Source organism: Piliocolobus tephrosceles, chromosome 1 (genome assembly GCF_002776525.5).
Source record: "Piliocolobus tephrosceles isolate RC106 chromosome 1, ASM277652v3, whole genome shotgun sequence".
Classification (NCBI taxonomy): Eukaryota; Metazoa; Chordata; class Mammalia; order Primates; family Cercopithecidae; genus Piliocolobus; species Piliocolobus tephrosceles.
In genome coordinates, this window is record NC_045434.1 from 126,505,057 (window position 1) to 126,519,214 (window position 14,158).

General features: G+C 39.5%; 1 protein-coding gene and 1 long non-coding RNA gene across 2 annotated transcripts in view; both read left to right on the plus strand.

The window, feature by feature from the left end:
• The window catches only part of LOC116418986, a 53,151-nt gene extending 42,525 nt beyond the window's left edge, over positions 1–10,626 (plus strand). The window contains exon 4 of the long non-coding RNA XR_004229236.1: positions 10,379–10,626. This is a non-coding gene — a long non-coding RNA (uncharacterized LOC116418986). The remainder of the gene's footprint in view (positions 1–10,378) is intronic.
• ALG14 (ALG14 UDP-N-acetylglucosaminyltransferase subunit) overlaps positions 1–14,158 on the plus strand; it is a 251,481-nt gene that overhangs the window by 126,223 nt on the left and 111,100 nt on the right. The window lies entirely within an intron of this gene.

Here is a 14,158-nt window from a genome sequence, read left to right on the forward strand (position 1 = left end):
GCCTGGCCAACATGGTGAAACCCCGTCTCTACTGAAAATACAAAAAATTAGCCAAGTATGGTGGAACATGCCTGTAGTCCCAGCTGCTTGGGAGGCTGAGGTGGGAGAATCCCTTGAACCCAGGAGGCAGAGGTTGCAGTGAGCTGAGATCACACCACTGAACTCCAGTCTGGGTGAGAGAATAAGATTCCATCTCAAAAAAAAAAAAAAAGCAAAACTTACATGAGAAAAACATTAAAACACTCCTGCAGGACACAAGAGTAGACTTGAACCAATGAAAATCAGACCAGATTTTTGGATAGAAAAAGTCAATGTATGTAAATGCTCCCTAAATTTTAATTTTATTTATTTATTATTTATTTAAAGGCAGGGTCTCAGGCTGTCGCCCAGGCTGGAGGGCAGTGGCACAATTTTGGCTCAAATGAGATCTCCCTCCCTGTAGCATCAACCTCCTGGGCCCAAACAGTCTTCCCATTTCAGCCTTCTGGATAGCTAAGACTATAGGCACACCCACCAGGCCTAATTTTTGCTTTTTTTTTTTTTTGCAGAGATAGGGTTTTGCCTTGTTGCCCAGACTGGTCTCAAACTCCTAAGCTCAAGTTATCTGCCCACCTCAGCCTCTCAAAGTCCTGGGATTACAGGTGTGAGCCACTGCATGCACCCCTAATTTTTAAATGTATTACAATATCAATGAAAACACTAATTGGCAATTTTCTGGAATAGGACAAAATGATTCCAAAGTCCACATGGGAAAATAAACAAACAAGAATTACCAGAAGAACTATTTTTAAAAGATCAGTGAGTAAGGAATGACCTTCTATATATTAAAAAATACTACAAAATCTCAATAATTAATACTTTGCGATTTCCATAGGAATAGATAGGCTAATGGAATTAAATAGAAAGCCCAGAAATAGACCCACATAAGCAGCATCTCAAGTCAGTGGGGTAAGATGGACCCTGCAATAAACGAATAGCACCTGGAAAAAATAAAGTTAAATCTATGTCTCATTCTGTATACTAGTAAACATTCCAAATGGGCCAAAGACTTAAATGTAAAATACGAATATACAAATGTATTACAAAGTCCAGGGACAGCGGCTCACACCTATAATGCCAGCATTTTGGGAGGCCAAGACAGGAGAATTGCTTAAGCCCAGGAGTTTGAGACCAGCCTAGGCAACATAGTGAGACCTCCTCTCTACAAAAAATCAGAATCTGAGGCGGGAGGATGGCTGAGCCCAGAAGGTCAAAACCAGAGTGAGCCATGATTGCACCACTGCACTCCCACCTGGATGACAGAGCAAAACAGAAACAAAAACAAAAAACTGTATTCCAAGAAAATATGGATGAATTCTCTCTTTACCTTGGAATTCGTAAAAAGGAATGGGAAGGCCTAACTGTGACTCAAAATCGAAAAGCCATAAAAGATTAATAAATCTAACTAATTAAAAAATCAGAAACTACTACCTGGCAAAAATAACAATAACAGCATAAGCAAGGATGAGACACAAATTACAAACTGGAAAAAAAATCTGATATTCAAATCACAGATAAAGGGCTAACCTTTTTAATATATAAGAAGCCTATATATCAAAGAAGAAAAAGACCAGACATTTGAGAGAAAATTAGAAAACATGAACAGATATCACAGAAAAAGAAATATAAAGGACCTTTACACATTATAAATGGCCTTCATTCGTAAAACTATATGCAAATTAAAACCAACCAACCTCATCCCATAAACATATTGTTATTCTACTTCCTCACTACTCTCTGACTTTGGAGCATTCATCTCTCACTACAGCCTCTTCAGATTGGGTCTCCCCACCATCATTTTTGAAAAAGAGGGAAATTTACAAAGCTATATCTTTTTTTTGTTTAATTCTAGATCTAAAATGCCTTGTTAACAGATGTTGCTTGGATAACACTAGAGTATCACTGTTTATCAGCATATAAAATTCCTGCTTACTGTTTTGAAACATGAAGAACCCATGCATCAATATGATTAAAATCAGAACTAACATGGTCCCTATCCTGTTCCTATGAACAATTTTTTACATAAAGTTGATAAACTATTCATAAGTAGTTTTCATAGACCTTATAGCTAAATACAACTTTAGAATTTAGAAATATTCCTTCGTATAAAGAGCCCCTGCTCTATTGCCATCCCCTGCTAAAATATTCAATTCCAAAAGAATCATATTTCTGTAGTGATATAAACCAACCACATCATAGAAACAAAAACTACCCTAAAAATAATTAAAAATTAAAAGAGCAATTTTTGTTGTTGTTGTTGTTGTTTGAGACTGAGTCTTGCTCTGTCGCCCAGGCTGGAGTGCAGTGGCGCAATCTCGGCTCACTGCAAGCCCCGCCTCCCGGATTCAAGCCATTCTCCTGCCTCCGCCTCCCGAGTAGCTGGGACTACAGGCGCACGCCACCATGCCCGGCTAATTTTTTGTATATTTAGTAGAGACGGGGTTTCACCGTGTTACCCAGGATGGTCTCGATCTCCTGACCCGATGATCTGCCCGCCTCAGCCTCCCAAAGTGCTGGGATTACAGGCGTGAGCCACCACACCCAGCCTAAAAGAGCAATTTTTATGACTATTGTTAAATATGCAAACATATTATCTCCCTTACAAATTTATTATCTCCCAATAAAATTTACCTAATGTTATTACAACTATCATTCCTGCAATGGTGTTACCATAAGCAGCTCAACCCATACATATGAATCATGTGTATCACTAACTGAAGTCCCTGTTTTAGACATTCTATGTGAGAAGTCAGAAGCATCAAAAATGACAGTTATTATTTATATGGAAAATGCATATGCTGCATTCAGATCTCCCACTTAATCTTGACCTGCATGCTGTGCATTTTAATTGAAAATCATTTTTTGTCCTCCAGCAAGTAACGGTTTTGAAAATTTACCCATTGCCATCCCTTTTCAAAATATTTTTGGTATACTTTGCAGTAGATTAAGAATTTTTTATTTGGTTTTGTTGTTGTTTTGTTTGTTTTGAGATAGCTCTCACTCTGTCACCCACGTTGGAGTGTAGTGGTGCCATCTCAGCTCCCTGCAACTTCCACATCCCAGGTTCAAGCAGTCCTCCCACCTCAGCCTCCCAAGTAGCTTGGACCACAGGCATGCACTACTATGCCCAGCTAATTTTTGGTAGAGACAGGATTTCACCATGTTGCCCAGGCAACATGGTCTCGTACTCCTGAGCTCAAGCAATCCACCCGCCTCGGCCTCCCAAAGTGCTAGGATTACAAGCGTGAGCCACCACACCTGGCCCTTTTTTGATTTTAAAAAAGGAAACAATCTAGTTTTAGGGGAAAGGACATTTTATGAGGATTTATTTTCAATAAGGAAAATTATGTTTAAAGTCTCAGATTTTAAAATTCTCTGTGGTAAGCAGAAAATACCAGATAACTTCACAAACATATCAAATTCAAATGAAGCTGAAGTAAATGTCAGGATTTTTTAGCATTGAAATTGTTTCTTTTGTTACAGGTAAGAAACTCACTTTACCTCTTAACATTTATAGATAGAAATTGAGGTTTTCAGAATTTGAGCCTTTCTCAATAACAAGTTCTCAAATGGAATATTACCTACAGTGATTTTCTATCCCTCCACATGGCTACAAGATCCACCAAGCCATCAGGAAGACCTGGGAGTCATCACTGACTTCTTCCTGGTCCCACAGAAGCATTCAGTGTCGGCACTAGAACAACTGCCTCCAAACTAGTCCTCTTTGTAGTAGACTTCTTTCTGCACTTGTTCTTTCTAATTAGTCTCTATGGCTGCCACCAATAAAAAATAATATTTTCTGAATTTAGAAGCAAATGAAGTAATATATTCATCCAAAATCCAACTTTTCCGGACAAGTGCCTAATTATCAAAACCCACCACCCATGGAGGAGGCAACATTATGGTAGATTAAAGTCCAAAGTACAATTCTAAGTCTCACAAATGTTCTGAGAGTGAAATCACTGAATACACCTGGATTATCAGTTACCTGAAGACAATCTAGTTTTAAGGAAAAGGATATTTTAGGGGATTTATTTTCAATAAATCTGTCTTATGCAGATAGTCCCTGACTTACAATAGTCCAGCTTAACAATTTTTCGACTTTATAATGCAGTGAAATGCATTCCTTCAAGATTCTTCTACCGAATGTGTTTCACTGCATTGTAAAGTCGATCTTTTCCCAGGCTCGTGATATGTGGTACAATTATACCCTCTCCCGATGCTGGGTGAAATCATCTAACACAAAGCCTATTTTATAATAAAGTACTGAATATCTTGTATAATGTATTGAATACTGTACTGAAAGTATTATTATTATTATTATTATTATTATTATTATTATTATTGAGTCAGAGTCTCACTCTGCCACCCAAGCTGGAGTGCAGTGACATGATCAGGGCTCACGGCAGTCTTGACCATCTGGGATCAATCAATCCACGCGTGCCTCAGCCTCCCAAGTAGCTGGGACTACAGGTGCACCCCACCATGCCCAGCTAATTTTTTGTATTTTTTGTAGAGATGGAGTTTCGCCATGTTGGCCAGGCTGGTCTCGAACTCCTGGGCTCAGGCAATTCACCCACCTCAGCTTCCCAAAGTGCTGGGATTTCTGGTGTGAGCCATGCTAAAAGTGTTCTGAGCACGTTTAAAGTAGGCTGGGCTAAGCTATGATGTTCAGTAGATTAGGTATGTTAAACCCATTTTTGACTTAAGTGTATTTTCCATTTATGATGGGTTTAACATACCTAATCACGACACCATCCTAAGTAAAGGAGCATCTGTACACTTTTGCAACTTACATTTACCCTGCAAGGTGGGTGCTATCTATATGTTCCCACTGTTCTCAGCTTGTCAAGGAATTTGCTTAGGAAGCTCAAAGTTCTGTGGCTGAGAGAGAGTCTTACCTGATAATCTACATTCTAGAGAAAATGATGTGTTTCCCCTCCTTCTTTATCCTGAGCAATTACCTAAAGTTAATAAAATACAGCCAGGTGATGTAAAGGGCTGCTTTGCCTCCCCTTTTATGGCTCCTACAAAGCCCTCTGGTTTGTTGATAAAATCCTCTACCAGATATTTAAAAATCTATCAGCATTTGGCTTTTTAACACTGTTTTAGGCACACAGTGTTCTATTAATACAAAAAGAGAAAGTCGTCCTCTTAATGCATCAACATAGAGGTGAAATGAACTTGATTTCAGTTCACTTTGTCTTAATCCAAATTATTAATTCGCTTAACAAATAATGCACATTGTAAGAGTATTATGGGAAACTTTGGAAACAATTGTGTAAATTATGACTGCTAGTCATACAAGACATTCTTGGGAAATAAAAAACCATAACCAATAGCTAAATACACCACTGTCAAATTTCAACACTTGTCATATTGATTTGTAGGGGATGGGATGAACAAACAGAGCTGAAGTTCAAAATCATGTCTCCTAAATAATTTAGATGTGATTTTAATCATTTTGGTCTTCTTTGGCTTGTACCATTACAACAGTAAAGCCCAATCATTCTATAATAAAGTCAATATAAAAATAACTCACTGAGATCCTTCTTACTCCTTCATCTCTCTGAACCAGAATTCAGCCCTTCCTCTAGTTTCTATAGGAAATTATCTCTAAACATTTCATGATTCTCCTCAACTTTACATAAGAGTAGGAGGTTCCTGAGAAGTTAAGTAGAACTTCTACCAGCTCTATCTTCCAATCTCTCTTCTTTCTTACATAGGAGTTGAAGAAACATCTTCTGTTAATTAAATCCAGTGGAGTTTCACTGCCTACCTAAAGGAGTTCTTCTGGCCAGGTGCAGTGGCTCACGTCTGTAATCCCAGCACTTTGGGTGGCTGAGGCGGGTGTATCACCTGAGGTCAACAATTGAAGACCAGCCCGGCCAACATGGTGAAACGCTGTCTCTACTAAAAATACAAAAATTAGACAGGCATGGTGGTGCATGCCTGTAAATTCAGCTACTCGGGAGGCTGAGGCAGGAGAATCACTTGAACCTGGGAGGCAAAGGTTGCAGTGAGCCAAGATGCCAAGATCGTGCCACTGCACTCCAGCCTGAGCAACAAAGTAAGACTCAATCTCATTAAAAAAAAAAAAAAAAAAAAAAAAGTTAAAAAAAGTAGTTCTTCCAAACAAATACTCTTGCTAAAAGAAGTTCTGCAAATATGTATACATATACTACTTTATTCGCTGTTTTTGCTCTCGTTTCTCAATTAGCTCTTGCTGCATTCCCCTAGCCCTTGAGCTTTTTGTCTCAAAGTTTTGATAATTCCTTGAACCTGAGAACATAACGGGCTTTTCTGCTTTGATTCTTAGCTCTAAATTTTGCAATTAACCTTTTGCTCAGTTCACTTCTGCCTACTCCAGGTTCTTACCTACCGTGAAGTCCATCTCATGTTGCCCCCAACACACACATTGTCTTTTCCTCACATCTTTTCTTGTCAAAACTTTCCTAGTTAAGGCTGAGAATTTCTCTCTCCCTCTTTTCTCCTTTGAGAGTTTGAGAAAATTTATAGCTTGCTTTGTACAGGTACTTTATTTCTCCTACCAGGAAAGCAGTATCATAGAGTTGTTCAAAGCAGTGTTTTTCAGACCACCTGCAACAGAATAACTGGAGTCCTGTTAAAAATACAAAAACAAAAACAAAAACCTTCTAAATCAGAGTCTCTTGAGGTAGAACACAGTAAAAAGAAGCTCCTGGCTGGGCACAGTGGCTCCCAACACCTGGGGAGGCTGAGGAGGGAGGATCTCTTAATGTCAGGAGTTTGAGACCAGCCTGAGCAACATAGCAAGACTCCATCTGTACAAACTATACACACATACACACACATATGTTAATTAGGCACAATGGCAGGTACCTGTAGTCCCAGCTACCGAGGCTGAGACTGCAGTGAGTTTGAGACTGCAGTAGGCTATGATCACGCCACTGTACTCTACCTTGGATGACAGAGCAAGACTCTTTCTCTAAATAAATAAAATAAAAATGAAAAGAAGCTCCCCAGTAAAGTGCACATAAAGTTGAAGACCTAGGCCAGGCGCAGTGGCACACGCCTATAATCCCAGCACTTTGGGAGGCTGAGGCAGGTGGATCACGAGGTCAGGAGTTCAAGACCAGCCTGGCCAAGATGGCGAAACCCTTGTCTCTACTAAAAATACAAAAATTAGCCAGGCATGGTGGTGGGCGCCTGTAATCCCAGCTACTTGGGAGGCTGAGGCAGGAGAATCACTTGAACCTGGGAGGCGGAGGTTGCAGTGAGCCAAGATTGTACCACTGCACTCTAACCTGGGCAACAGAGCAAGACTCCATCTCAAAAACAAAAACATTGAAGACCTTTGAGTTGTATAAATGGGCCTTGAAGTCAGAATTGGGGTTGCATTTCAGTTATATCTTTCTTAAAAGATAATTTTCAGAAAAAGCCAAAATCATGACTGATACAGATAGAAAAGGAAATAATGTCAAAGATTTTATTTAACTAATTCAGTGAGGAAATCAGGCAGATGTTACAATCTGTTTTTAAGCAAATCTGAAAAAGACATATTTATACTGAGTTGTAAAATGGCTCAAAGACAATTAAAGTCAGGAATCAGATGATCTGGAAGGTGCTGTCTAAGCAATGTGGAATTTTCTTTTTCTTTTTTTTTTTTATTATTATTTTTCGAGGCAGAGTCTCACTCTGTTGCCCAGGCTGGAGTGGTGGCATGATCTCGGCTCACTGCAACCTCTGCCTCCTGGGTTCAAGTGATTCTCATGCCTTAGCCTCCGGAGTAGCTGGGATTACAGGCATTCACCACCATGTCCAGCTAATTTTTTTTATTTTTAGTAGAGACAGGGTTTTACCATGTTGGCCAGGCTAGTCTCAAACTCCTGACCTCAGGTGATCTGCCCGCCTCAGCCTCCCAAAGTGCTGGGATTACAGGCGTGAGCCACTGCACCCAGCCAGCAATGCAGGATTTTCTACTGAAGCATAAATTTTTTGTACACCTTTTCCTAGCTATATGACTTTGAGTGTGTTACTTAACTTCTCTGAGCCTGTTACTTTATCTGTAAAATAGTAATAAGATTTTTTTATGTTTTGTGAATTTATTTATTTTATATGTGTATATATATGCATATGCATAGTTTTTTGAGATGGGGTCTCACTCTGTTGTCCAGGCTCAAGCGATCCTCCCACCTCAGCCTCCCAAGTAGCAGGGACCATGGCCTGTGATACCATGCCCAGCTAATTTTTATATTTTTTGTATTTTTAGTAGAGAGGGGGTTTCACCATGTTGCCCAGGCTGGTCTCAAACTCCCGGCCTCAAGTGATTTGCCTTGAGTGATCTCAGCCTCCCAAAGTGCTGGGATTGTAGGCGTGAGCCACTATGCCTGACCAAATAGTGATAATAATATTTTATAATTTAAAATAAAAACCTTTCATGGGGATAATACCTAATAGAGTTGGTGAGAATTGAATAAGTTAATGAGTGCCAAGAGTTTAGGACAGTGTAGAGCAAATTATGCTCAATAAACATTACATCATCATTGTCATCACTGTCATTGTTGTAGTAACTATAAGTTCCTTGAGGCTCATTCTTGTTTATTAATGAATGTATAAGTGCAATCAACCAAAGTGTATTAAATACCTATTTATGCTAACTTTGGATGAATAATAAAATAATTCCTGTCCTCAAGGAGTCCAGACTAGCAGAGAAAATGAGGACTTAAACAAATAACTACACATGATATAATACATAAAAAATAGAGGTTTTTTTAGCACAATTGACAAAATGACTATGTGTAGAGTGTACAGAATGCATACAGAAAGGCATTATAAATGTGAATTTGAGCTGAATCTTAAAAGGTGAGCAGGTAATCCCTAAGGAAGCACAATGAGGTAATAACTATTATCCCAGATCATGTTTTTCTTAGTTAGTTTGTGCAAGATCTGTATAATAATGAATCATTTCTAACTTAGTAGAGAGAGGGTTTCACCATGTCGCCCAGGCTGGTCTCAAACCCCTGGACTCAAGTGATTTGTCCCCTCAGCCTCCCAAAGTGCTAGGATTATAGGTGTAAGCCACCGCACCTGACCAGATAGTGATAATAAGATAATACTTACTATGTGTCAGGCACTATTCTAAAGAAACATCATTACCCTATTCTTTTTTTTTTTTTTTTTTTTTTTTTTTTTTGAGACAGAGTTTCACCTTGTTGCCCAGGCTGGAGTGCAATGGCGCGATCTTGGCTCACCACAACCTCCGCTCCAAGTTATTCTCCTACCTCAGCCTCCCGAGTAGCTGGGATTACAGGCATACACTACCACACCCGGCTAATTTTGTATTTAGAGAGATGGGGTTTCTCCATGTTGGTCAGGCTGATCTTGAACTCCTGACCTCAGGTGATCCGCCCGCCTAGGACTCCCAAAGTGCTGGGATTACAGGTGTGAGCCACTGTACCCGGCCTATCCTGTTCTAGAAAAAAACCTGAGGCTTAGAGAAGCCTAGCAACTTTCCCAAAATGATACAGCCACTGAAACGCAAGACCACAATTCATTACAGGTAACCTGTTTCCAAACTGAGGAAAGATCATCTCAATTTTTCTAACAGGAGAATCAAAATCCAGAGAGACTAAGAGATCTCAAAAAAGAGATTTATTAGAACTTGGGTCTCAGGTGTTGAAGCCCAGGCAGATGGGGAGGAAGAATACCACAGAATGAGTGAGAACATGAGAAACCACGGAAGCATGGAGGAGCTGGGCCTGTCCCCTGGGAACCACAAATGTTTGGAACTCAGTATGCATTTATGGAAACAGCAGGAGAAGCTAAGGCCACTAAAGTGGTCAAGGATTATGAAAAATAAACTATGCTACACCGAATTACATAGACTCTGCCCTAGAGGAGATGAGGAAAAAATGAAGGATTTTAAGCAAGAGAATAAGGAGAACAAAGGTTTAGAAATGGGGCAGGACAACCAGTTATGAGGCAGCCAGGACTAGTGTTATTGAGATCAAGAGTATTGAAGTCAGACAAACCACCAGTTATTATGACCTTAGGAAAAAGAACCTCTTTGAGCCAGAATCTTCTCATCTGTAAAATGAATATAATAATAGGGCTATTATGAGGCCTAAATGAGAGTACACAGACCGTTGTGCTATATAGATCTGACATACAGTATCAGATCTAGTCAGCATTCAATAAATGATGGTGGCAACATTGTATATTGTTATTAATGTTATGATACAAATCTATTGAGAGCTAGTTTCCATCTATTTGAAGGAAGAACATATTAGATACACTTACTGATTCTCTTTTGCTTAGGTAGTTTAGAAATAAAACTAATGCTGCTTAATTTTTTCAGGTGCAATAAATTGATCTACATCAAAACAGCAAAGCCCCAAGAGCACAAAGAGAACTAGATTTCAGGAATGGCATGAAGAGTTCCGTTTATCAAATATTTCTTGTGTCCCTACAGTGTGTCTAATACTCTATTAAGTGGAATATATATAAAAGTTACCACATCATCTCCTTTCAAAAGGGGGCAAGAGTCTACAATGAAATTCCTTTGTTTGATTTCCTCTGTTCCTGATTCCTGGCCTCCTCTCTCATTTACAACCTCACACACACCTCTTAGGGTGGAAGTGATCTGGGTTTCCCTACTTCATTACTCCCATCTTGGACTACCTCCTTTCCTGGCTCCTCCAGCTGGATGAGTTGGATTACACGTTTTTTGGTCCAAACTAGTATCTCATTGTGGTCCAAGAAACCTTGCTACTAGAGTGAAATTAAACCATTTCTCTCATAGCTGGCAGTAGAATTTTTCTCGGAGGAAAACATCTTGCGTCATTATATATATATGGTGTGCCTTGAAAACTTGGGTTAGTAAGAGATAGGATAAGAAGAGGGACTGTTCTATATCAGAAATTAATTTGGAATCAGTAGTGTGGCTACAGTTTACAATAATCTATTGTATATTCTAAAATAGCTATAAGAGAATAATTTGAATTTTTAGCATAAAGGCAAATATTTAAGGTGATGGACATCCTAATTACACTGACTTGATCTTTACAAAGTGTATAAAGGTATCAAATTATCACATGTACCCTGAAAATATGTATATCTATTATGTATCAAGAAAAAAAAACATTTTTAAGGAGAAGAAAAAGAAATTAACTTGGGGATGTAGAAGGAGTTGGGGACAAGACAGAAGAGATGAGAAAGAGTGAAAAGAAAGGGATGGCAGAGTATCTTCATGGTATGCCTAAAATGCTTTTTTAAAATGTGTAATATTCTAAGTTACTTGTATTTCTTTAACTCCCCTTATTTCTTCCAAATTTCCAGTAGGCTTTCCACTACCCTTAAATTCCCATACCTCTGCAAGACACACACATGGCGTGAGGGGAGGTGGTGGTGAGGTAAATGAAGAAATCACAGGATGGGGCCAAGTTGCAATGCTAGATCAAAAAGGAGCAGAAAGGAGATAACACACCTAGAGTCCAGCAAAATAGTCCATAAACTGAACCCAGTAGTGGGGGCCAGAGGTAGTACTGAAATCAAATGTCTGGAAAATTGGCAGGATACTTCATGAAATACTGCATAATATAACAGTTGTGTAATAGGGGCTTGAGTCAATATTATCTAGTTTAAAAACAAAACAGATGATCCCAACTGATATGTGGGTCATGTTTTCCTCAGAGACATTGACTATTTGGCACAATCTATAGGTTTGCCTTTCCAAAATTCTTACTGGCCCTTCCCCAAAGCTATCCACCCTTGTCTTACCCCAGGTTACCGCAACAGTCTCCTTGGGATCAGCAAATAACTTCTTAAAGAATACGTCAGGCTTTCTGGGCCAGATGATCACAGTTACTCAACTCTACACTTAAAGCTGGGAAACAGCAATAGCCAATACATGAATGATTCAATACAAGGGTTATGTTCCAATAAACTTTTATTTACAAAAACAGGCAGTGGACCTTCTGTCCTGCTCTTTCTGTTCTCCAGTTGTTGTCAAGGTACTCTTTCTAAATGTCACTCTTCTACTTAAAACTTGACTGGCTAACTGGTAGAGAAGAACCTCGGATTGCTTTAACTGTTACCTACAATCCAAAGCCTGCTGCTAGTGTACCTTCCGCTTTGCTGCTGTAGCTTGCAGAGAGATTGAGGAAACACAACTCCGATACTTTCTGATGCAATGACTAAAGTTTTGAATGGTTTCACATCTGCCTTCCTCTCTAAACTTAAGTTGTTTATCTTCCCTTTGGCTCCTGATCGCTTATGTCAAATCTTATTTGCAGTCTTGTATACAGTGTACTTTATGTTTGGTAATTTTTCTCTTAAAGCAATTTTGGTTTGCCTTTTTGACCAATACTCACTTTTCAAACATCATATAGTGTGAATATTCCATGTGGTAAGCCTACATGACTTAATAATTTGGTCCTCACTTAATCATCACAATAATACTATGAGGGATTTCCTTTTATTATTCCTATTTTACAGTATACATAATTAAGACCTAAAGAGGTGCCGCCTGCAGTGGCTCACGCCTGTAATCCCAGCACTTCGGGAGGCCGAGGCAGTCGGATCACAAGGTCAGGAGATTGAGACCATCCTGGTAACACGGTAAAAACCCTGTCTCCACTAAAAATACAAAAAATTAGCTGGGCATAGTGGTGGGCACCTGTAATCCCAGCTACTTGGGAGGCTGAGGCAGGAGAATTGCTTGAATCCAGGAGGTGTAAGTTGCCGTGAGCCAAGATCACGCAACTGCACTCCAGACTGGGCAATGGAGCAACACTCTGTCTCAAAAAAAAAAAAAAAAAAAAAAAAGAAAGAAAGAGAAAAAAGAAAGAGTTTAAGTAAAGTGCCAAGAAACAGAACAAGTGGCAGAGCTGATATATGAAGGTAGAAAGTCTGACTCCAGAGCACAAGTTTGTCATTTACACTAATTTGTAGTTTCTGTAGGACCATGTCTGTTTTTGACCTCCTTGAAAACTTCCTGTGTGATCCCAGCAGTCTTCTGTAGTACTCCTGCAAGTTTCATTCTGAATCTTATGTACAGCATGATTGGATCCAAGGCAATCATGATATTTATTAAGCATAGTCACCGTGCTAAGTGCTGTTCATTTGTTACGTGATTTAACCTTCACAGACCCTAATAAGAAAGATAAGGTTATCTTCATTTTACAGATGAAGAAATACAGGCACAAATAATGCATTCAAGGTCACATTAGAAGGGGAGCTAGAATTTAAACTCGTGCAGTCTGACTCCACAACTCATACTCATGGATGCACAAGTAAGTAGAAAGCCTAAAGAATTCCTCAGGCCTCATAGGATGGGTGAAGTTAAATGATTCAGGCTTTAATTATCCAGGATAGGAGATAAGGGAGTAAGTAAGTTTTAGTTATTTATTGCTGCCTAACAAATGATCACAAAACTTAGTGGTTTAAAAAAACAATCGTTTATCGGTTAACAATTCTGTGGGTCAGTATTTGGGCTGGATATAGCTGGGAGGTTCTTCTGCTGGTTTCACCTGAGCTCACTCATGTAGTCACAGTCACCTGGAAGGTTGGTGGGGTCTTGATGGTCCAAATAACCTCTCTGGTGATCAAGACCAGTTCACAGATGTCTAACCTGTGCAGTGGCATAGAGCACTCACTTGGAAGGGTTTATTATTCTGTTGTTGCCATTTAAAAATTATTAATAATTATGGTACAAGAGATCTCACTGGGCCTCGCAAGTTGGTGCTGGAAGTCAGTTGGGCATCTTTCTCCATGTAGACTCTTATCCTCAAAGAAGCTAGCCAGCCAGGCATGGTGTAATCCCAACACCTTGGGAGACCAAGGTAGGAGGATCACTTGAGCCCAGAAGTTAGTGACCAGCCTGGGAAACAGTGAGATTCCATCTCTACCAAAAAAAAAAATGTAATTAGCCAGGTGTGATGGCATGCACTTGTAGTCCCAACTACTTGGGAAGCTGAAGTGGGAGGATTGCTTGAGCCACAGAGGTTGAGGCTGCAGTGAGCCATGATGGCACCAATGCACTCCAACCTGGGTGACAGAGTGAGACCTTGTATCAGAAAAAAGGGGTGTGCTTAGCCCAAGTTTCTTCACATGATGACAGGAACTTTCCAAGAGACTG